Raw genomic sequence first — 27,346 nt, 5'->3', positions numbered from 1 at the left:
GCCCTGAAATCACAGAAACCAACCGTAAACTCAATACTAATGCCACAAGTCCCCCCCCCCTCAACCAGTTACTACCTCAACGGGTTCTAAAAACATACCTTAGTAGTCGAAGAAGATGCACGTTTTCTTGCCAGGGCAAATACAGTTAAATATTGAGAAATGTAAGCAAAAAATAGCCAGAAAAGTCTCCATGACGATATCAGATCCATAGAATTCAGTGTTTCTATAGGTTAAATACCACTAATTATGTATTACACGCGTTTCAATGGGAAAATGCCTAATTTCGGGTGGAATTTTCTCATATTCAGAACTCTCACAGTTCAATGCCACTAATATCAGGTGAAACTGTATGATTTAGATGCCAAATGATCAAAAATTCAACATAGGTTGACCTTGACCGTAAACACTTTAAAATGACAGTGCGCCCTCGAAGCTGGAAGTTACAATATGATAGGGCGAATATTTACTAAAAACCGAAGCCGTGCGTATGAATTTTGGTACTATTACAACAAAAATGTCAAACAATGAGGGAAAATATACCATTTTGAAGCACCAAACCCTACAAAGTCCTTTTTTGGCTATATAACTTGATCAATTTCAGCGATTTTAATGCAATCTTTTCGAATGCCATGAAAACAAATAGTTCCTCGTCGTATTTCAATGTATCGCCCAGGCCTATTGGTGGTCTTTAACCTATATTGCGCGCATTACGTTTTTGACAGCTTATTTTGCGCATTAGAATTTTTTTCACTTTTCAAAGAAAAAAAACCCCAAAACGATAAAATCACAAAAAAAGTAGATAATATAAAACACTACTGGAGTATACATTTACACATTACACAACAAATGAGGGTAGTGAAAAACTACTGGAGAAAACATTTTATTACTCTTTTTTTAATCTGCAGGTTGAAAGGAGATCATAGCTATTCTTAAATATTCTTAAATATGATATTTGTGTGTGTGTCGGAGAGACCCACTGTAAATTCCCATTCCAATTTGCAGCAATAAAAATTTTTGTCATTTGAAGACATTTTTTTTCGATTGGGTTCTGTACTGTGAGACATGCTTCTGACTCTCTCCAACTTTTTTTGGTGTTTTTTACCATATTTTCCAGTAATTTTTATCATCTAGTGGTGTGTAGCTGTTTTTATCATCTTATAATAGTGTACCTTCTTGTCATCTGTGAAATCTGGATTTCTGGGATAAGTTCCAAGACTCAACTGAATCAAGGTATCAAAATTCTGCAGCCTTGAACATTTTCAAGCTTACATGACTGCTGAATTCTGTTCCTCATTGAACTAAGATTACCACCAAACTTCTTAAAGCTGCAGCTGGTCTCACTCAACATTAGCTTATTAAAATGACTTCTGAAGCTACTCCTCCAAGTTTGTACTTTTTGCTATTTCTTGGTTTGTTTACAATCTGCCATCGTATACAGACATGTGTAACATCTGAGCTACAAGTACCACATTCTGATAGCCTGAATTACAATGGTAGACTAATTCCATTCTTCGACACAACATTCAACCCAATCAAGAACCCATATTTTTCTACGTTTGATGCACACATACCAACATTATCTGAAGCTTATACCATTTCATTCAGTTGTGCATTGAATCCTCATCAGGGTAGAGGACTGAAGGTTAGTTCTACACCGTTTCTTGGCTACCCAAGGGGTAAACTCCCCCTGTTCATTATGGTCAACGTATTGGCTGGTGACATCAATTTGAACCCGGGACCTACCCATTTCTCAGATTTGAACTTGAGCTTTGATAGTCAGACGAGTGATGACGGACTTTCCTCCGATGAATTTTCATTTAATTTACCTGACGATGGATCTCAACGTGGGACTGGGATTGACATTTTATATTTAAATGCACGTAGTATTAAAACCATAAGAAAAAAGAAACGTATAAATAAAATCAGGGATTACTGTGCAATTCAAACAAAAAAACTCTATGACATTATATGTACCACGGAAACATGGCTGAACAGCAATGTTAATGATGCTGAAATCTCTGATTCGGACTATATTTTGTACCGTAAAGACAGATCTAATCATTGGAAGACCAGAGGTGATGGTCTCTTATGTGCAATAAAAAATAATATTATGTCGCTACAAAGACCAGATCTTGAACCTGATAATGATGAAATCATGGTGTTAGAAATAAGACCTACCAAGCGTAAAAAAATGGTCATTGTATTATGTTACAGAGAGCCAGATGGTTGTGTGGATACATTTGTTCAAAATCTGAAGCTTGTTTTGTCCAAAGTTGCCTCTGAATTTGATCAGTTCCATGTTATAGGTGACTTCAACTTGCCCAAGATCGATGGCTGCAGAAATATGAATAATGTACCCCTGCTGAACTGTCTTTCTGTGATGTCATAAATTCTTTTTACTGACCCAGCTTAATTTTATTCCATCCCGTGATGCATGTAAAAATATTCTTGATCTTGTACTAACTACATCTCCTGATAGGTTATCAACTGTGGTTCTCTCGAGTGAAACGTTTCCTACTGATCACAAACTTTTAGAATTTCGTATTTTAAGTTGAAAGACTTAAAAAAATTTGTCGTGAAGTGTATAATTTCAAGAAAGCAAATTTTAATAATGTTAGACATGAGATGGATAATGCTGACTTATTTGATTGTGTTTACAGTGCTGGCACTGTTGATACTGCTTGGTCAAATTTTAAAACAATTTTTACAAATGTTCTTGACAAACATATTCCTAAAATCAAAATCAAGGATAGCACCACTCCAGACCGGATTGATTCTGAAGTTCGTCATTTACAGAAAAGTAAGTTCACAGCCTGGAAGCGAGCACAGAAATCAAATTCTGAGCATCACTGGTCAAAGTTTTGGAAACTTCGTAATCGCCTGAAAAATCTGATTGCTGTTAAATATGACCAGTTCATTGATAATTTTGGCTCTACGCTTCTGGAAAATCCAAAACGTTTTTGGTCATTTTTTAGATCTAAAACCAGATCAAAATCCTTGCCCCAGGTCATCAGTGATACCAATGGTGTAACCGCTTTCACTGCTAAAGAAAAGGCTACTCTCTGTAACAGTTATTTCTTTTCTGTATTTACCAAACCAAAGAATGATCTGAACTTTCCAAATATTCCCATCTTTGAACATGAATCATTGGGCAATTTTGAACTTCAAAATGATGATGTACTTGATATTCTGAAAAATTTGAATGTTTCCAAAGCATCAGGCCCGGATGGTATATCACCACATGTCCTAAAGGAATGTGCATATCAAATTGTATCTCCCTTATGCCATATTTTTAACTTGTCTCTGAGTGAAATTACCTCAGGAATGGCTTGAAGCCAATGTAATACCGGTTTATAAAAAGGCCGATAAACAACAGGTTGGAAATTACAGGCCAGTATCTTTACTTTGTATATGTGGGAAGATCATGGAGAGAGCGATTGTCAATTTAGTTTTTCCTCATATAAAAGAGAGGCTCTATCATATTCAACATGGCTTTATAAAAGGGCGTTCCACTGTCACTCAGCTGCTTGAAGTTTTTCATGAAGTCAGTGCAGCCTTGGACAACACTGGACAGGTCGATATGGTTTATCTTGATTTTTTCAAAGCGTTCGACAGTGTTAGTCATAAATTACTCTTATACCAACTCCGGTCTTTTGGTTTTCATTCTGGTCTACTTAATTGGTTTCAAGCTTATCTTACAAATCGACGCCAACGTGTTGTTGTTGATGGCGTCCAATCTGATTGGCTTCCAGTGGTTTCCGGGGTTCCACAGGGCTCTATCCTTGGGCCCCTTCTTTTGTTTTATACATAAACGACCTGCCCAGTGTTGCCCAACATTCTAAGATTGCTTTATTTGCCGACGATGCTAAGTGCTTTATTAATGTAAAAAAACCTTCAGATTGTGAGCAGCTTCAGTCAGACTTAAATGCACTAGTCAATTGGAGTAATACCTGGGAGCTTAATTTTCACCCTTCCAAATGCCAGGTCATTTCCTTGACAAGATGCAGGAAACACGTCCTGTTTGATTACAATATGAATGGCACAACTCTCAGTAAAATTGATACCATCAAAGATTTGGGTGTCGACATATCAACTAAACTTGTCTGGGATACCCATATTAATAGAGTTGTCAAAAAATGCAATCGTAAGATGGGCATGATCATGCGTACAGTAGGGTTCAATGCCCCAGTAAAAGTTACCAGAACTCTTTATAGTTCCCTGATCAGGAGTGATCTTGAGTATGGTAGCTGTCTTTGGAGCGGTACATCCAAACATAACATCCAAATGTTGGAAGGAGTCCAAAGACGAGCTACCAAATTCATTTTACATTATCCTGATCAGGATTACAAGGAGAAGCTTACCAATTTGGACTTACTTCCTCTTACTCTCAGGAGAGACAAAGGTGATCTCTTGGGTTTTTTTACAGATGTAGGGAGGGTCACTATGATATTAATGTCAATAATTATGTTAAATTCAGTCGAGGGAATGGGAAGGACCATCCCACCACTAGATTATCTTCCGATCCATTTAAACTCAAAATTCAACGTTGCAAAACCGAAGCGCACATGACTTTTTATTTTAATCGCATTGTGCAGCTTTGGAATCAGCTGCCTTTGTCTAAAAGGACAGCCGGTTCCTTTTCTTCCTTCAAATCCGGGGTGGTTGAATTTTTGAATTCTCATTTTTCTCAAGATGTTTGTTCTTTGAAAACATGCTCTTGGAGCTCTTACTGCAGATGCTCGAATTGCAGGCTTATTTAATTTGGGATGGGGCTGTGATGGGTTTTTTTCCCAATAATTTGTTTTCAAAAATCGAAAGGTGGGATGGTCCTATAGGTGATTTTGCACCTGTTTGTCCCATTCTTTTCGCTGGCATTTTATTCTTTACTTTGTCTTGATTATTAGTATGTGCAATATTTATATAATATATTTATCTTTGTAATTGTATATGAGCCAGTGATGAAGCATAATAAATAAATAATAAATAAATAAATAGATCTAAAAAAACGCATTTCGCATTTGACTTTTTGGACCTGCTACAGGAAACCAATACGCCTGGTGTCATGTTACAGTATCGTTACTGTTTTCAACAAACACGGATATTAGGAGCATAGCATCGTCAAACCTGATCAAACATGTACCAAGAGAGCAAATATTAGGATGCAACTGGGATAAAGCACACAATTCTCAGAAAATATATATTCCTATTGTAGAATAAAAGTCATACCCATCCAAGCCACACCATTTCTGCTTGCTTATCAATAACTGTTTGTAATTTAAGGTTATTAATTATTTTAAACTGTTGTGATTTGGTAGTTCACAGCATCGTACGAATGGTAGTGAGCTTTGGCAAAAACTGCATTGCTCAATTCATAGCGAGCGTGTAGAAGAATTAAAATATCACAAATATACTTTTATAGGCGCTGCGGTTCTTGAGTTACGTTGTAAAGAGGGCTGAAACAAAAACACTTTTGTGAAACGTACGTAACTTATCGACAACAATAAATTACGCAAGTTTGCAAAGTATACGATTTGTAGAATGAACTTTTGCAAAACATCAAGGTGTTAATTTTCAATAATATATTGATCTAGATAATGCCAATCGATTTTTAGGTTGCTTCGACCAACAATACCTCGTCTACCCTTAACAGCGTCATTGGGGATAGTGCTGCCCTTATATCATGTATATTGTCAAAACTTTGTGATCTGTTGCTTCATAAAACAGCGCGTTGCCGTTTGCTCCCGATTTGAAATTAGACATTCGTAATTAAGTTGAATGTTACACTTTTAATCATTTTTCTACATCGATCTAGGGTACTGGAGTAAATTTAGACCGTTTTTGATTTTCACAAATCGCTGTTTGATTTTATACCTTGCTCTCTTTCTTTTCAAAAATAATCACATTTTCTAAAAATTATGCTTTCAGAAATTGCAATTTTCAACATACCACTTCGGCCGATGACAGCTTGTGTAATGAAACCCGAGTCATCGCAAACAAATATCTGTACAAAATCGTTCTCGATATCAACGTGACCAATGTTTTGGTTGATTGAAGTGTTTGTTTTATTTTATTTTATTTTATTTTATTTTATGTGTCCCATAACTCACCCAGGCAATCATTTTTCAGTATAAAACAAGAATTCATTGACATAAATTTGGACATGAATAGGGTTTTCTTTGAAGTTTTTATTCAGCAGGTGTTTCAAAAATGGTAAATCCACTATAGGATTTCACTTGTGGATTTAATAAAGTTTTACTTGACTTGACTAGGAGAAGAAATAAGTTTTGCAGTAAATAGTAGACTGAAACAGTTGCAACGATCTAGAGCGACGACTCACTTGGATAAAGGCGTACAAGTAGAGGATGAATTAAGAGATTGTATATAACCTCTGAACTCTTAACTCTTGTGGATACATTATGATTTTTACGCCTTTATCCAAGAAATCCATCACTTTAGAACAAGATGCAAGATACTTCAGGCTACCCATTTACAGGTAAATATTTACCCTCTTGGTCAAATGTATGCGAGGAGACCTCATTTCCCCTCCCTAGTGATTTTATCATTTTGAAACAACTGCTGATTAAAAACTTCAAAGAAACCCTAATTCGTGTCCAAATTTATTTCAACTGCACGATGATGTTGAAAGTGCAATTTTTTTAAAGCATCATTTTTAGAAAATATGATTATATTTTACCAAAGAAATTGTTTTTGGAAATGGGACAACTTTGGGAGGCAGGCTAGTAAAACAATTCTCCTATTCACAGCTTTTTGAATGTTTCAAATCAACAAAATGTATGTCAAGTTATGCAAAGAAATGTTTTGTAATTTTAGGGAGAGTTATTTCTTTTGAACCCTGCATTAGGTTGGGACACCTGCAACTAACAGACAACGGGTATATAATTTAATCCACTTAGAAGACCTCTTAGTCCACAGAAAACGCAAATGAGGTTGAAATGCAATGTCTTTAATAAGGATCAAGAATATAACCGGGATATTATCTTACGGTTGAGAAAACTGGGGACTGTCATTGGTCATGATTCATTATCTAACGCGAAGGATGTAAAGGGAGGCTTTAAACTTTATTAGGAGCTGACGTGTTGTTGACTATCTAATGTACCTAGATTTAAGACAAAATACCCTTCTTTCAGCCAGAAGCAAAGGGGATGATTTGACAAAGTTATGAAGTTATGACAATTTTTAAAAGAAACTTTCTCCTGTGAGACTTGTTTTCTTACTGTGTTTACATCTAGATTACATTTGTTTTTTCAACACGAATATAGTTAAACTTTAGTAACTTTTGCGCCAACGGATTGACGGGGCTGGCGTATAAATGTATGTAAAGTAGCTCGAGAGTGAAAAGAATTATAGTTTCAAAGTAGCTCGAGAGTGAAAAGAATTATAGTTTCTTGCATGGCATGTCAGGAGGCAGGCTGTACACGACCTGTTACGTAGTTGTACGTGTGGAAGTGACTTTCCCAAGGTAAATTCAAGATTGTTATTGCACGTTTTCAGACCATTTAAAATGTAAATTGCACGTGTTCACTTCTTGAATTATCGATTGCCCGATTATCAAATAACAAACATAAATTTAATTAACTGGAGCATAATTGTGTAACTATTAAAGGTACATACTAGGTTGTTTAAAACAAGATGTAGGGAGTGCGGAGCGTTAAATTCAAATCTTCTCTAGTATAAGCGTGAATTCGTGTAAGAGAATAATTCTCTCAATTGATTTTCGATTAGCTGGGTAATTGACATTGATTTTCCAAATCAGATAATTAGTGCATTCGCGTGATAGACATAAAACATAAAAGAGAAAGTAAGAGCTAATAAGAATAATACAATATTAAGACTAGGATTTTTATAGCGCATTTCGCATGCCTCAAGTGGTAATGGATCATTCAGTATTCAGGCACGTTACCATAATCGCGTCCGACCTAACCGCGAAGTCTTTCACGGTGCTATTTGGGTGATGTTTGAACTCTAAGACTAGTACGTTTGCCCGCAATTTTGGGAGGCTAAAGTAGAACATCAAATGATCTTCTAACATCACGCAATAGATGATCTATCCACAGAGCAGTTCGGTCTAAAACATTATAAGTCTTAACTTTGACTCGCACCATCCAAAATCAGCCAAACGTTTAGTGCTGCGATCACTGTTCCAAAGAGCTAACAATGTTTCGTCAAACATTGAGGAGAAACGCCATGAGAAGACACGCACCCTTCGAAATGTGTTCATTACTTCACATCCCGACCTGCCAGGACTGACACGACTGACAAACCTAGGCCTAATGCTACAGTCATCTTGACGTGCGTAGCTGGGTCCTCTGTTCTTTGGAAGAAAAACCTTCGCGTTTACTTCAAAACGACCAATGTTCTAAAACAGCAACTTGCACACCCCAAGGACCCTATTCCCAAGGATCTCCAGACAAGAGCTATCTATTCTATACCTTGTGGATCTTGTGACCAAGTTTACATTAGTGAAACTGGCAGAACATTGAAGAAGAGAACTAGTGAACACCAAAGAGACACTGACTCTGCCAACACACAAAAATCAGCAGTCGCTGAACATGTGTGGGAAAACCAACACAACATTGACGGGCATTGACTGGGACAAAACCAAGAGTTTGGACATGAACACTAAGTGGTCTGAAAGGAATTTCATGGAAGCATATCCATTCCACTTCAATAGGGACAAAGGAGTGGACATTCCTCCTGAATAGAATAGATTATTCAAAAGGACCTCTGACCAAGTTAATTAGCCTGTATGTTCTCCACACAGGAAGTTCTCCTTTTAACTAATTGACACTTCCTGTTTATCATTTTGACATCCCCGTCTTGACACTTTATGTCAATCACTTTGACATGTCCTATTGACAGTTCCCCCTAGTGTATATAAGGTGCATCATCTTGTTTATTTACTTGCTCTGAAGATGGCACTCGCTAGAGCTCCGAAAGCTCAGCCCTCTATTAAAGGACTTCTCTAGGGAAAGATTAAATCTTACTCATAATAAGTCTTGTTCTCCCGAAGGCTGTAAATTTATAATGCCAGAGGGTGCAATCTATTCTTCATTTGAATTGTTTTTGCAAGACGAACAATAACGTTTTCATCAACATTATAGGAACATATCAAAAGTTTTGATCCCAATTTGAACCCAAAATATGATATATTCGAGACCCATACGTCGCAGATAGACTAGACAAGACCATACTTTTTCTGAATCTTATTGACCAGAGGAATAATTTGATTTGGTTTTAACAAAATCTAGTCAATCTTTGAAATGTTGAAACTTTTATGGAACAAGGTGTATTTTTGCCAACCACGGTTTACTGGGTTGTTTTTTTGCCAGGTGTTCAGCAGAGTTATAACCTGATTCTAAACCATAATCACAAAATGAACAACATATGAAAACCGTTCACTTTGTAACTGGACTCGTAGCTCAAGAAGCAAAATAATTTGTTGCGTGGCATGCCAGAAGGTTACGCTTGGAACTGCTTGTTACATAGAGAAGTATTTATGAAATTAACTTTCCCAAGGTAAATTCAAGACTGTTATCGCACGTTTTCAGAGAATTTGAAATGCAGCTTGCACGTGTTTATTTCTTGATTATCGATTGCCCGAATATCAAATAACAAACAGAAATGTAATTAACTAGCGGATACGTAACGCCTTCAAGATGTTCAAAATAAGATGTAGGAAATAGAAAATTATACGAATAAAAGTACAAGCATGATTAACAGTGTACTTCGGTTATATTTATAAATGCGCTTTTATAAATACGCACGTGACCCATGGGTACGATATACCAAGACCAGAAACCGTGACCAAATCCTCATGCATTGACCACTATACAGAAAGGGATAGGAACTTATTACCCATTTTGCGATTCCGAATTTGTAATATGTTATCAAAAACAATATTTTGAAAGTATTTGACGACGGAAAAAATATTCAACGACGGAAACGTATACAATATAATCACAAAGTTGATAAATAGACAATTTTGCTGCACAGCAGTCTCATGTTTTTCTGCCTTTGCAACCATATGTAGGCTATAGGAAGACCACTCGCTATGTAGAATGTCAGTTCGAGACTTACTGTCGAGCTGTTATGGCAGCGCGGAAGTGGTCACGTGCGTATTTATAAAAGCGCATTTTTAAATATAACCGATGTAAACTGATTAATTAATTTAAGATCATATTTATGTAATTAATTTTCTATTATCTAGATAATTACAATAATTTTCAAAATAAGATAATTATTTATGAGAAATAGCTCCCTATTATGCTATGACTTTATGCGCCCTCGCAAACTTTTAAGTTTAAATATTAAGTTGAACTCGATATTACAATAACACTCACTGCGCCTCAGCAACTCTTCACCCTCAAAGTTTGACAAACCGTGCTACCCTCGGTCAAATAATAATTCGCTAAACAAGGAATAATTGACATGTGTATCTTGTTTTTTAGGCCAGAAACAGGTTATTTTGGGCCAATTTGCATTTTTTGCGCCCAAATGTTCTAGTAAAATTGGCAGAAAGAAAGAAAGAAAGAAAGAAAGAAAGAAAAAGAAAGAAAGAAAGAAAGAAAGAAAGAAAGAAAGAAAGAAAGAAAGAAAGAAAGAAAGAAAGAAAGAAAGAAAGAAAGAAAGAAAAAGAAAGAAAACAAAAAGAAAGAAAAAGAAAGAAAGAAAGAAAGAAAGAAAGAAAGAAAGAAAGAAAAAAAAAAGAAAGAAAGAAAGAAAGAAAGAAAAGAAAGAAAGAAAGAAAGAAAACAAAAGAAAAAAAGAAAGAAAGAAAGAAAGAAAGAAAGAAAGAAAGAAAGAAAGAAAGAAAGAAAGAAAGAAAGAAAGAAAGAAAGAAAGAAAGAAAATAGATGAATGTTGTTTATCCGTTGATTAGCCGTGACCTAGTCAAAAGCAACCCATCACATTTGTCAAATATCAGAATTTATTAAATGATTGACACGTAAGATGTACAACGTCATATAAATGTATAGTTGCAAATATTCTTTCCCTCCAGGCTTGGTAGCCCTGGTACGCCAATGGTATTGTGTTATCAGAGTGAACAAAATAGATTTTAAAACCTTTTCAAATGGCTTGGTACAATCAAAGGGATACAACTTGGTTATTTTTACCATTCGCAAATGCATTTATATCTGTTATCAACAGATCACCCATGGGATTATTATCATCGCACGAAAAGGTCATTTTATTATGTTCAAGTCTTTCCGTCCCATTATCTTTACGAATTTAGTGACCGCTTACCTCAGGAGGAAAGTTGATATATCAGCCTATATAAAAAAATCGTATTTGGTTACTTATTTTTCACAAAAGTGATGATATATCGTCCTCCGAGAACTGAGAGACAATTTTGTACTTAAGATCCTAACTACAGGGTGTAACAATAAAATCTGTACAATTTTGAAAATAGAATGACAAAAGTATGCCGTTATTTTTTGGGTTTGATATGTATATGTCTATCAAGATAATTTCTTTAGCCACCAGATAAGCATTGTTCCAATAAAATCGATGTTATACAAGTGAAAATATGGCCAATTATTTAACCTAGTCTTAAAACCTACTTAAAAGCTACTTTTGTCTAAGTGTTACAAAAGTGACTGAATAGAGTTGAATCAGGGACCAGTTGTAGAAATGATTACATAATAGAATATCTCCTTGAATTTTTGAAAGTCACAACTAATCACTGACATAACAACCTCATTTACTCGTGGCTGCAGCTCAACAACTTTAAACCAATTCACGTTGTTCACGTTGAAAGAGCGTATTTTTTATGGTTGTGACATTCGGTAGCACATGGAGTCAAGCAGAAAACATAAGATTGTTTAAAGCTCATTTTCCAAACTCGCTTCTTTCATCAAGGCATACTATATTACATATAACTATAAGAAGTATGTAGAATTTGTTAACAGAAATGCTGGCAATAGTGGTCGCCCCAGAACAGCTAGAAGCCCAGCTGAACTTAATTTCAAATGTTGTTGTTTATTACTTATGGATTCAAAAACTGTTTTCAGTTTTATCAATATCAATATCTCAGGGATATGAGAAATTACTTTATTTATAAGATAATTTGAAAGAAATTTCATGACTTCATTTATAGATGTTAAAGAAATATCATATTATTATTAAGTTCATGTTAATTATATGAAGAAACACCACTTATAATCTTTGCTGTGTAATGCACGATAAGTATATCTACGCGGTCCAAACTTGATTAAAAAAGTGACCCAACACGTTTTCTGGTCGATTTAATTAATCGGACATAACTTTTGAATCCAAGCTAGTACAGAAACCAAATAGACGTCTTCTTTTAGCCAAGGTATTACTAATTGTATTGAATATAACATTTGTGCCATAACTCATTTAGTTTTTTCCTGAGAAGTCAAAATGCAATTGTATAAATTTTATTGTTACACCCTGTATAAGCGACCACCAGAACCTACCCTTCTAAATAAATCCATTTTACAAAATGGTAATTATATGAAATTGTAGTCACATGGGTGCATTTTATGCAGTTTTTCTTCGAAATGCCTTTTGTGTTTAATGAACCAGGTGTGTACTTTCATCGAGCTGTAGCTAGGTAAAAAATAATGACATGTCAATTAAAAGGATTTATATTTTAAATGAAACCTACCCTTCTAAATAACTCTAAACAACAAATTTCTTTTCTGATTAACATTTTATAAAACATATTACCGCTAATTTCATATATTTGTGAATCAGGTGTGTACGTTCATGGAACTGTAGCTAAGTAACAATAATGACAAGTCATTGAAATGAAACCTACTCTCTTAAACTTTTTTATAAAACACAATACCTTAATTAGATACACTAGGAGACAAAAATCTGTGATCGGTTGAAAAACGGACTTTTCAACCAATCACAGATATTTCACATAAATATGTCTACTAGTGATATATTCGTGAACGGGGTGTGTACTTTCGAAACATGCTCTCCTAAATAACCCCAAACAATTTCTTTTCTGATTAACTTTTTATAAAACACAATACCTTAATTTGATACACTAGGAGACAAAAATCTGTGATCGGTTGAAAACAAATCCGTGAAAAGCAGTCACAGATATTTCACAGAAATATGCCCTGGGGTTCACTCCCATTGTGGCCCATACCCTAAATTTCATTTCCGCGTATTAACAATTGCAATTTTGCTACCCTTTTTTCGAATATTTCATGTTTTTGACACCCTAAACGCGTTACGCGCGTATCGTGCTTACCCACGAAAAACTACCATTTTTACGCGTTTTCATGATCGCGGATGGTGTATAGGCCACAATGGGATTGACCCCCCGGGAAATATGTCTACTAGACAGTGATATATTCGTGAACCAGGTGTGTACTTTAATCGAGCTGTAGCTAGACTAAAAAATATATATAAAAATCTAGTCATATACACTTTCAGATCTATATACTAACCGACACACAAACGCACACAGCTTAATTAAGCATTGAGGCACAAGTAAAAAACTATAAAACATTCTATAAATCCATTTGCCAATATGCAGTATCTCCCACCCCCCACCCCTAAAATAGCCACTGAAGCAAAACAAATTGCAAGTAAGTAAGTTATAAGCAATTTGATTCCCTGTACATGAAACACCTTCTGCCACATAAAGAGACACGATCACCTATTGGTTATACTAAACAACCTCACTAATATATATGAAATATAAAGTAGTTTTATTAGAAATATTATACCATTAAGAAACATAATAAGCTACTCTATAATGAAATGGATGCATGGTTTAACAACACTTCAATAGCTAACTGGCATAGTTTTTTGCCCGTGTATTTAGTATCTCTAATACTGAAGTATATATAAGAACACAGTTATTTGAAACCTTTAAGTGATACTACACCCCTTGATAAATTGTGACTATTTTTGTATTTTTCTCAAAAAATGATACCAAACTGGTAACAAAAGTTATGTATATTATAAGGACAAGGAATCCAATTACTACCCTGGATTTTTAGCGACTCTAGACAAGCGGTACGTTATTTATGATAAGAAAAGAGGCACCGCTAGAATTTACCTCACTTTTCACTCGCACCTGTACAATTAGTGTCGTTGAAAAGAGCGGTGTTGTATCGCATCAATAATAGAACATATATACGGACATGGCATGTGATGAGTGCAACCTACCCAGCAAACACAAAACGTTTTTGACATAATTTGCAAAGGGTTATAAAAGGTTGTCAGAAAACGTTTAAATGTCGGGTTATATAAAGGGTATATTGAGGGTATAAAACGTTTTCATAACATTAAAAAACATTTCTTGATAATCTACTGCGCAGCAAATAAAAATGTTTTACACAAAACGTTTAAATGTCGGGTTATATAAAGGGTATAAAAACGTTTTACTAACATTCCAAAAACATTTTTGAAAAATTGATACAAAACATTTTAAACAGAATGTTATTTTGGGGTTGAAAATATATTTTGCGAAAAATGTTTGCCCAAAATATTTGCAATAACGTTTTAAAAACTTTTTCATGACCTTTATATAACCCGACATTTAAATGTTATTAAAACTTTTTGAAAAAAACATTAAAAAAACATTTCTGTGTTTGCTGGGTGCAAATATTTTAACATACTGTTATTTAAGTGTTGAAAAAATATTTGGTAAAAAATGTTTGCAAAAATTGTTTACAATAATATTTTGAAAACATCTTAAAAATATTTTTGTAGTGTGTTTTCATACAAAACGTTTTAAAACGTTTTCATGACCTTTATATAACCCGACATTTTAATGTTAATAAAACGTTTTTACCTAAACCAAAAGCCAAAATATAACTTATTTAAAACGTTTTTAAAACGTTTTTGTGTTTGCTGGGCTACTTATAATGCATGTTAATACATTTAAAAATCGATATGGCAATTATTCATGTTACGGCGATACTTCCACGGCGAATAAAAACAAATAAAAATATGAAAGGAGAGGGAAAAAGTACATATCAGGAGACAAAAGAAGAAAGAAAGAAAGAAAGAAAGAAAGAAAGAAAGAAAAAAGAAAGAAAGAAAGAAAGAAAGAAAGAAAGAAAGAAAGAAAGAAAGAAAGAAAGAAAGAAAGGAAGAAAGAAAGAAAGAAAGAAAGAAAGAAAGAAAGAAAGAAAGAAAGAAAGAAAGAAAGAAAGAAAGAAAGAAAGAAAGAAAGAAAGAAAGAAAGAAAGAAAGAAAGAAAGAAAGAAAGAAAGAAAGAAAGAAAGAAAATAGATGAATGTTGTTTATCCGTTGATTAGCCGTGACCTAGTCAAAAGCAACCCATCACATTTGTCAAATATCAGAATTTATTAAATGATTGACACGTAAGATGTACAACGTCATATAAATTTATAGTTGCAAATATTCTTTCCCTCCAGGCTTGGTAGCCCTGGTACGCCAATGGTATTGTGTTATCAGAGTGAACAAAATAGATTTTAAAACCTTTTCAAATGGCTTGGTACAATCAAAGGGATACAACTTGGCTAGTTTTACCATTCACAAATGCATTTATATCTGTTATCAACAGATCACCCATGGGATTATTATCATCGCACGAAAAGGTCAACAAACTGGTAACAAAAGTTATGTATATTATAAGGACAAGGAATCCAATTACTACACTGGATTTTTAGCGACTCAAGACAAGCGGTACGTTATTTATGATAAGAAAAGAGGCACCGCTAGAATTTACCTCACTTTTCACTCGCACCTGTACAATTAGTGTCGTTGAAAAGAGCGGTGTTGTATCGCATCAATAATAGAACATATATACGGACATGGCATGTGATGAGTGCAACCTACTTATAATGCATGTTAATACATTTAAACATCGATATGGTAATTATTCATGTTACGTCGATACTTCCACGGCGAATAAAAACAAATAAAAATATGAAAGGAGAGGAAAAAAGTACATATCAGGAGACAAAAGGTGCGTTTTAATTAGTCAAGACCTGGATATATAAACATTTTTTGTTTGTGTGAGATTTATTATTACTAAAAAAGTATTTTTTCTTTATTTTTCGTTCCATAGCGTTAGATGAAAACAAATTTTAAATGTATTAATATTTTAAACCGTATACAGAAAGTACACAAATAATAATTTTAGAAACGTTTTTAATTAACAGTTTGCATGTTTCCTGATAAAGTTATAAAGAAAACATAGGTGTTTCCCTACTAAATCAGTTTGATTTAATGCAAAAACACGAGAACTATATTCCTTTAACACAACTCATGTGAAATGAACATTCATAACTCCTTATTCCCCAATCATATGTATTATTGAAGACATTGACTACATATTTCGTCTGTTAATCATTTCGATTTGTCACTCGAAGATAAAATCTTAAATACTGGTATGGCACGTTCAACTCTTAACAAAATAATTTACCAGTTTTGATATCTTATTAGTACCATTGAAATACCACTCAACGTTTTAACGTCGCTTTATTCGCAATTGAAGTGCTCCTAGTAGTGAAAAAAAGATAACAATGGTTGGTTTTGCATCTGCACCTCAAGTAGTTAATGAAAATATTATTTGAAACTTTAAGAAAGATATTGATATATATAAATAAAGGAAATAGAATAATATTGCAATATTATTACTATTTGAATTCTTCTTCTTAAAAGTCATATCATAATTTCAATTTTTCATACTTTGCTTCGAGCCGGGTACAATACTTATTATTAAACACTATCAGTTTTGATTAAGCATTTGGTCGACCTATTTTGAAACCATTATTTTCCTCCAGTTTTCGTATGATATCACCATGTGTTGGTCCTTGAATGAGAAGACGATCTTTTGATATCTCTTGGCAGGTCTTTGACGACTACCGACGCAATACAAGCCGGGTACCGCTGTCGGTGACGCATTAACTCTCTCCACGCTGGTGTCGTCTGCAGACGACAAGTTTCAACACAACATTTCAAAATTCAAATGTAAAATGTAAATTTTCATGACCATATTTAGAATAAGCATAAAAATGCATTAAAATGAATACAAACAAGCCTGGTATTGGTTCAGTGGTTCTTAAAATAGCTCTTGATATTTTGAGAAAATATCTCAATAATTTGACTTTTTTATGTTGACTCCTATGGCTTGCACGCATAGCATTAATCATCACATGAATCAATCATACAAATGGAAATATTTACTTGCTGCCTTTCAGCAGAATGTGAATGAAAAATATTAAATTTATTTGGGCATATTTTTCATTTTTCTTGTCAAAATGTGATAAGATATTTGTAAAACAATTTTCATTAATTTATTTGCATGTTTCACTGGCGAGAAAAGAAATACTTAATTTGATGAATGATTTAACGTTATATATCGGGTTTTCAATGACATCTATTTCAAGAGTACAATGTCAATATGTCAAGAAACAATAAGCCGAAAATTATAAGCTACATTCGCTCACGTTCATTCATTCATTCATTCATTCATTCATTATTCATTCATTCATTCATCAATTTATTTATTCATTCATTCAATCACTCATCCATTTATTCATTCATTCATTCATTTATTCATACATTCATTTATTTATTTATTCATTCGCGGTTGTTTGATGGCATGTAGAACTGTATTCATTTTAAGCAAAGCTGAACACTGATGGCGCTATTTATCTTAAATCATATTTGCATCTTTACAAGGGGTAGATACTTGTATAATAATATTAAAACATCAGAAAAATGATTAACATATAGCAATGCAATTTTCAAAACTTTTTATCATGATATGAAAGGAATAACTCACATTATTGGGCTAAATTAAACGTATGTAAATAGCTCCCTCAATTTGCACACCCAAATTACCACAAAAAATGCAAAAAAGATGAAATATGTGATAAAGAAAGGAGAATCTATGTTAAAATAGCTTTAAAATATATGTGTACATTTGATAGTATGGTAGCTGTTGGTATTCTCCAGGTCTGAATTAAAAATTATATAAAATTTTGTTAATGATACTGATAACATCAAACGCCCGTGCATTCATTCATTCATTTACTCATGTGTACATGTATTCATTCATTCTTGCAGTCATTCTTTCTTTCATCTTTCATTCATACATTTCATCACTCCAGGCAAACAGTATTTTAACATTACGTCAGTCAATGCTTATTCACATTCTTTTTCCCATTTATTTATTCATTCATTCAGTCATTTATGTATTAAATTACTCATGTGCCCGTTATGTAAGAAACTGAATGATGCAACAGTCTTAGATTGTTTTTGGTGTTTGAACGTCACTAGTAAAGTCATAGTATAGAGATTATTATATAAATATTAATTGGGGTGTGTCGGGAGATGGTGTCAAATAATTGTTTGATAGAAAATGTGCTTTCCATGAGTTTACATTCTGGTGCTCATAATGTAGTGCATTTGCATAAAATAAGGAGGCTGAATTTGAGTTTTGTGGGGCACACAATTTCGAACTTTATGCAACATCGTTCTGTTATTATCACTTTTTTTTTTTTGGTTTGAGGTGATATTTCCAATCTTCGTCAGCAATTGGCATTTGTCAGAGCTGAAATGCACTTGCAATCATAGATAGTGTTGCAATGTACCAATTTTTTGGAAATGGTTTAAAAGTTTAAATGGCCCCCAATGGGATCAAATGTTATAAACTTATGGTACAAAAACAACTGCGCGGATTATCCAACGAACTCCCGCTGTTTATTTGTGTACAGTAAGTTTATAACACTTAACTCAGGAGGCTTTTAAAAGTCCTTTTTTTTTCAAAAGCTCCTCCACATTCAAAACTTGTACATTACAAGTGCATTTCAGTTCTGATTAACACTTATTGGTATTTAGGTTCAGTACATATCACCTCCAACTTCAATACATTAATTTGATAATATCAGAATAATGTTCCGTAATTTTATCCCCATAACACTCTGATTTACTTTTTAGGCTAATTCACTACATTATGAGCACCATAATGTACGACGTAAATTCAATAAAAGTATACATTCTTACAACATTATTTGACACCATCTCCCGATACACCCCAATAAATATATAACCCGTGCAGTTTATGCAGACCCCTTTTCAGATTAGTCTCGTTACTTCTTGAAGAAATACCACATACTAAATGTCAAGTCTGTAAGTGCTGTCACTTTTCCCGTTATTTTATAATATTGTGTAAATTGGAAATATGTATATATCATATTCAATAGAAAATGTCTATATTCGAAAATAATTTTGATTCAATTTTGCGTGTATTTCAGCTAGTGAAAGTAAGTAGGTATATTATCGATATCGTTATTTGTTCAGATGTAGAGATAAACGTCACTGTATTTATCTAACGACACAAACTCGTGTATAACAACTAACGATTAAATGTAATTAATCGTTGTAAAACAACGTCAGGGGCTATCCAAGTGTGTACTTTGACCATGTTAATTCCACTGTTTTCGTTGCAGAAGCAATGTGGGCGACAATAGCTGCGTCTCATCAGGAAACATGGTACAACCTCTGAACATGCTGGCCAGAATTCGCGGAACATAATTCCAGGGCGTAGTGATGCTGAAAACATACACGAAGGTATGTTTACATGTATATTCCATTCACTAATAATTTGATACCTAAGATTACAACAAAAAATGTAATTGCTGGTGAAATAATTTCATTTTATTATGCTTCTTACTGTTAGCGAGCAGGTGATCCGTAAACTAAAGCAATGAAACAAGAAAGGCAGAACAAGGATATCAAGGAGACAAAAGTCATTATTTGTAAAAACAAAATATCAGAAGATAATACAATCACGCCTCATAAAAATATCATAGAAAGGCGGGAAATTATAAATACCTGTGCAAAATTATCTCCTTGTTTGTTTGTTTTAGTTTTTAGGGTTTTTGATTTGTTTCGTTTTGTTTATTTGAAATCATTATATGATATGATAATGCCGTGTCACGTTAGGTAATTAGTTATATGGGTATATCCATATCAAAAATAATTATTATGGAAAATGTAAATTAAACGAACGTTGTACACAAACCTTCACCAAACAGATTTTTGACGGGCAAAAACATGATTTTTAAAATGCTCAAACAAGGGCTCAGAATCACTTATGCTCATCATTTATGCTCATTTTAGCAAAAACAAATAGGACCTTCCCCGTTATCCGAGGGTAGGTGGAAGACTAACTTCGTGGCTAGAGGTGATTGTGATGATTCCATTCATATTTTGACAAAAGCCATAACAAATTACATGCATGTACATGTACTATTGTTTTTTAGCCAAAGATCAATTTGTGCGAGGGCGCACTGACATTATGACGTAATACTATAGCGCCATAATGTGGATCATGTTAGAACTTATTTTGGTATCACTGGGTAGAGGAGACCAATGGGGAGAGTGGTATGGGGTCCTTTAATATCACGTATATAACAAGTGTAACCACAAAATACCTCAATAAGATGGGAGATAAATTTATTTTCATTATTCATATACAATCACTTACATTTTCAATGTATATAATTTAACCTAAGAAACATAGCACAATATATACGTGGATGCGCTTTGATAGTACGTTCGTATAATTACATTAACAATTTTTTTTTCAAATATTTACTACCATATGATATTACCTAAATGAATAACACTTTCATGTTCAAATACAATATTTGGTATAACAATTTTCTCAAAGCATGTTTGTTTGCTACATGTATATTAAATAAAATGTTTAGAAATCTGCTGTAACTGGTTTTATGCCACTCATCTATAGACGTGTTTGTATACATGTGTGTCAACAATAAAACTATGAATGGCTAATTTGAACATGAAAAGTGTTTTACACAATGGAATATTTACTTATGGTCTATCAAGAAATGCCATGTGTATATTGCATAATAAATCACGGGGAGTAACATTTAATAGGTTAGTTTTACTGATGCAATGGGGTTTTAGATATAACAGTTCAACCAAAGTACTCGCGGTTGTTTGATATGAACATTTATCAATTTTTCCAACAAAAAACATTATGTAACATTTAATTTTAGACCTGGACAAAACCAACAGCTATCACACTAATACACATGTATTTTAAAGCCATAGATTTTCGTTTCTGTATTAAAGTGTTCCTCTTTTTCTACTTTTCTGTGGTAGTTTCTATTCTATAAACTGTACATTTGTGTGCAAATTGAGGGCGCTATTTACATATATTTTAAACTTAAATTCGCGAAATAATACAAATAATATGATTTATTCCTTAAATCAACTGTTTTTTGAAAATGTTAGTATTTTTCTAATACCGTTATACAAGTGTCTACATCTTGTAAAGATGCAAACAAGATTTAAAATAAATCATCATTGTTCAACTTTAAAATGACACAGTTTTACATTAGATCAGACAATCGTGATACTATAGCCAAAAGTCTTCGACCGTAATTTAATAGACAGTGTTGCTGAATGAGCACTTTTCTTGTCATTTTCACATTACTATTCCATCAAAATGCAATGATATTTTTTTTAATATAAAGGATATGCAGAATTTATAGATACCTGATGTTTTTTATACATCTGAACAGTTACATTAAGCAGTAATAATAATAAGAAGAATCAGACGCACTCATTGTAGCTATTGTTTTTAAACGAACTCAAAGTGCTCTACATGAAAATGAACAAAAATACAAAAACTAAATGCATAGCCCATCATAGCCGGTGCCGCCCCACTCCCCCAGCCCCCTCCAATATGATGACACACGCTACACCACTGGGTGAGGACATGTCATTCTCTGTAGCTCGACAAAATAAGAGACTGTGGAACTCATTGAGACAGACCAAACCTCGATGAATTAAGTACAGAATAAAATAATAAATTACAATAAATTAAATGAATCAAAATAATGTTAATTAATCAAGGCAAGACTAATGTACCGAAAACCAATCAAAACATTTTAGAAAAGTCAAATAATATACAAAATTGTCAATATTTGAAATAATTCAAAAAATGAATTGCTTTTTTTTTTTTTTGGCAAAAGCTATTAATTATGTATGAGAAAAAGAATGTAATAACGTTACCGTAGGCAATAAAAACGTATTGTTGTCTGTAAGCTTACGATGTATACATTGGTTATCATGACAACGTGAAAACATCGTGAACATCATTGGAAAACAATTTAACGATATTTTTAATATGCATAAAACCTCAATGAAAACCAATATTGGATTTGAAAAATATAGTCATTGAGCTGTTTTGTCAACTGTGTTTGCAAACGAAAGGTAATGATAAACAACATCAAAAATGAAAATGAAATTTCGAGCCAATTTTTGGTCAATTTTTTTGGAAATAAGGGTCAAAGGGTAATCAGGGCAAAAATGTTAAACAATTTTCTCCTAAACAGCGTGTTCTTAATATCGGCGATAAGAGTATTGGTAACTTAAGAAAGAAGCTACTTAAGGTACCTATGAGAAATCAAACCTAATTATATTGAAAAGAAGCTACTTTTTCACTTGTTAATAATTGCCTTATTCCTGAGGCAGCTTGCATTCGATGGGAAAACCTCATGTCACTTTTCATTTTAGTAGTTTCATCTGACCATTCGTTCGTGACCATATTATTATATTACAAATTATAGTATCAAAATGCGATGTCCAAGGAGATTGGCCGAATTTAATACTTCAGATTAATAGGTTCAGACCGTGTTGATGCACGTGGCTGAAAGTACCAAAACGGGTCCTGTACATTGTCGGACTGGCACGTCATTTTATTGCTTTGTTATCTTGTTAGTGTCTTGTCATGTTCTAATTAAATTCCCAATAAGTTACCTCAATCCCTTTTCAACGCTCTGCGTGCATAGTCTTCAACTTCAATTAAAGATAATAAAGGTATTTTCTCAAAATTTCAAGAGCTAGGTAAGAACTACTGAACCGATACTAGGCTTGTTTGTACTCATTTTATTGCATTTTTCATGCTGATTCCAAATATGGTCATGACAAAGTACATTTTTGACATTTTTGAATTTTTGAAACAAGAATTGAATCGTGTCGTCTGCAGTCGACACCCGCGTGGAGAGAGTTGATCTGCCTAATATCTTTTAAAGGGTATTCTATTGATGGTACAAAGAGTAAGAAAGAGCAGATATATGAATTATGCACAAATTGATGTTGCTGAATAAATTGAATCCATATCTTTAAAATGTCAAAAGGTATGTTGTTAACTTATCGCCTTTGACGGACTGGTTTAGCATTCAGATTGAAGTTTGTCATATGCTAATAAAAATAACTACGATAAAAATTGCAAAACCGTGTAAATTTAATGATATAATCTATAAGTTACAAACAGGTGATGTCAAACTCGACGAGGGATACTTAGCACGAGGCATAATTAGCGGAATAATTTATCCTAAATCGTATTATGACATATAATGTTATGTTATTTATGGTCAGATAGTCAGGTCAGTTCAAAAATATTATGCTTTATGAAACGGAACTATATTTCATAAAACACAACTTTATGACTTTGCTTCGTTGCACGAAGGGCCGTCAACCGTCATACATATGACCTGGTGGGTAAAATGTACATATACATGATATAGAAGGAAAATCACCATTTTAATCCCCTTTTAGTTTTTGAAGAGTTTTGAAACCATGAACACTTACCAAGCCCGACGGGTTATTATTAATGTATTAGAACATACTATCTCACCATGTTTTCAGTATGAGAGGGGGAGAGAAAATGAGCGGAGGGGAGGGAGAGAATGAGAGCACGAGAGAGCCATCGTATTTGTACCCTTTTGAGCAAACATTCATTCATTCATTCATTCATTCATTCATTTATTTCCACAATTCACATAAAAAAAACCGCATTAAAATACCATCAAAGAATCATGGAGGAGATGGCCGAAAGGCCAGTAAGGCCAGAGGTAGCCACCCCCTTTAACAGAAAAGTTACCAAACAGAAAACTCAACAGCAAATAATAGAAATTAAGAACAACAAACAAACAAACAAGAACCAACAGCATCATATGTTTCCGATACGGGTACACCAACCTAATTATTTATTTTGATTAAGTTTGATTTGAGTTTATAGTCTTCACGTCTGTATGAATAGTATTCTGCTATATATATTTAGTCCCAAAATACCTATTTGATATTATTTCCTTTATTTAATCGGAAATTCTGAAATTGACGGAGAATGATGTTAAGCCTCAGTTGCATGAGCTGTATTGAACTTTGATTTTGCTAAAATAAAATAATATAATTATTTCACTCTCAATCATCTTCAACTATTCTTCTACCAACATTCTTAAAAGGAAATTCGATTTATTTATTATTTGCATACATATCATGGAGAATATTTAGAAAAGTGGTTTAAGGTACCTCAGTAATAACCAAAATGTGTCATTATAATGTCCGTATGAAGAGTGCTTGGTGAGATCAGTCAAACCATATTTTAAGGCAAAAATGCATTAAAATATTACAACACATAAGGCATGGAAATGAACTACATGTTTCCTGCAAGCAGACAGGTAGCAGTACTCCATAGCTTGCCCCTATAGAAAGTTGCTAAACATTGTGGTTAAAAGCTGGATATAGGTTTAATTTTTAACTCTGTTTAATTTTTTGAGTTGCTACTTGTCTAAAGTGCGCGCGTGCATTATTTTGTCAATAATATTCCGATTTTTAATTTAATGATCAATGAGAGATTTTTATTATTATTACACATCAACCTTGCACAATTATTATTACTATTCACTCAGCATTGTATTCAGCATATGATCATTGGAAACGAGAGACGTTTAATAAGTAATACCTATTTTCATACATTTTCATACATGTGGTATTAACAAGTTAAACTACAAGGTTTTGATGACCTTATTTGAAGCAATCTATCCACCAAAAATTCAATAAACATGGAAGTTTGTGTAGTATTCACATGGCGCCTGTTCGCTATCCCTAAAGACCGCTATCTCTAAGGACCGCTATCTCTAAGGTTCGCTATCTCTAAGGTTCGCTATCACTAACGTGTAAGTTCAATGGAGAAAAAAAATCCCGCTATCTCTAATACAGAAAAGGGTTCGCTATACCTAAATACACATGAGAACATATCCTTGGTTGCTTAAAAATATTAAAGCCGATTTGCTATCGTGGGAAGCCATACTCCAATAACAGAGGAAAAGCGCGTTACTTTCTTCATGTTCAAGGTTTTCTGCTGTTTGATGTTGGAACATTTTTCAATAACGACCCATAAATAATATACTTGTTTGAAGGTACACATACAGATTCAAACAAAGTGAGAAAAGAATGAAAATATTGTCATAAAGCACACACTCACATAGTATTACTGACAATAATGGTATTGACGTTAACTATTAACGCTATCTTCTACCTAATATTATACTAGATGCGATAAAATGTATCTAATTTAATAGAACTGAATTAAATACTGATGGAAGGTACTCAGCTCTAAAGCTTAACAATAGAATATAAGCAATAAAACGTTGAAGGTCACCTGAATAACATGCTCGAAAATAAAGGTTTTATTCTCGTAAAATCTTATTAATATTTCATTTTTTTCTTAATAAATTGAATACATTTTGCCTACCGTGAATAAAGAATTGTTTATTGGTAATATTGGAATCATTGGAAGAGAAGTAAAGATGATATCAGCTCAAATATGTGGAAAATTTTCTAAATTGCCTACTAAATGAAAAGGGGAGATATCACTATGCATCACAAAAGCCTCATCCCAATGCCATAGTCATAACCTCAATTAAACAATTATAGAGCAAAATTTGACCTCGAGTTGCGGATTGTGAGTTTGTGTACCCACATTTTCAAAGGTTATTCAATGAATGTGCAACTGTATTGGGGTTAAAGAAATGTGCCTTGATAAACGAATTTGTTGTGGATCCTAGTGCATGCGGATTTGTACAGACAACCATGGATATGATGTGACGTATATTATGTTAGATTCGTGTTTATTGGGTAAATGTTTTGAACTGCCATCAATTTAACTTTGATACAAGCCTTCAAAAACTTGTTGCTAGTAGACCATATGCTATAAGTTGTTATAGAGTTAAATAAATGCGTATATTTATACAGTAAGCAAAATAAATAAGGTACCAGTTGTGTTCAACCCTGTATATCCTAAATAAAGAAAGATGTGAGGATAAAGAAAGATGTGTCAAAATTAAAACAGGCAGCCGATGTCTGTACTCTTTAGTTCTGATTGAAGACCCCATTTGTTAAAATTGGTTGAGAATTCAAGAAACGGTGATCCAAAATCTAATGAAGATACGAAATAAAAAGTTGCACTTTTGTGTTCTAATCAATGAAAGCACGACGCTGGTTTTTCGCGCTAATCAATGAAAGCACGGCGCTAGTTCATGAGTTCTCTTGTTCGCGAACGCTTTGTGTACAAATCAATAGGGTATGCAATGTGGCAAACTGCAACTTTTAAATATGCATCTACCTTGGGTGTTTGGATCACTGTGTATTTATTTCTTGAACAATTTCAACGAATTCGAGCTAAAAGATGCAGCTATTGTCTGTTTGTTTCAGTTATGATAAGCATATTCTGATAAGTGATAAGATAAGTGATAAGTGACGAGTGACGAGTGTAGGTCGGCTTCGGCTGGCTTGCATGAAACAATATTGTAAATAATGCTTTAATAAATCACCAAGTCTATTTTAAATGTGTTTCAGTTATGATATATTTACCTTTGTTTGGAATATACAGGGGGTGAACGCAACTAGTACCTTAATTATTTGGTTTATTGTATATCCCATAACAGTGATTCACAAAAAGAATTTAAAATCTTTCAGTGTGTAGGCTATAGCGTATTGTAAATCAGTCCAGCTCTTGTAAGCGCCACGCCAATAGTAGCTATTAATTTGCGTTTCTATGAACTATTTATGTAAGTTGACCGGATACGGCATATTAGCAATACATCCAGTAGCGTAAGAAGCCATGAAATCAAAAAAATAAATTAGAAAAATAGACTTGGGTGTGACATCAAAATTCTCATTGATTATGTTGTAGAATAGTGTAAAGTTACACATTGTCGCGAATTGTCCTTTTTTGGAAGCAGGACGACTTTACATGCTCTCTTACAAAATACCCCCAAAAAAAGGGGAGCAATTTTAGCTTCCTCTCCCTCACCAAGAAAGCTGGTGCGATTGAAAAAAAGGTTAGTTATTTTGTACCGGGCTGATGTCACAGCATGAACACGTTTCATATTCCACAATAATGTTTATTCAAAATAAAGATAAAATATCATACACAATACAAATTACAATGCATGAATTAAGCGAACCTTCATCTGCAGACGCCAATTCACCGCTAATAGAAGTATTAATGACCCTTACATTGCACCATTAC

The sequence above is a fragment of the Amphiura filiformis genome, chromosome 15, assembly GCF_039555335.1.
Source record: "Amphiura filiformis chromosome 15, Afil_fr2py, whole genome shotgun sequence".
NCBI lineage: Eukaryota > Metazoa > Echinodermata > Ophiuroidea > Amphilepidida > Amphiuridae > Amphiura > Amphiura filiformis.
The sequence above is the reverse complement of the archived record's forward strand: the minus strand, read 5'-3'. Positions refer to the sequence as shown.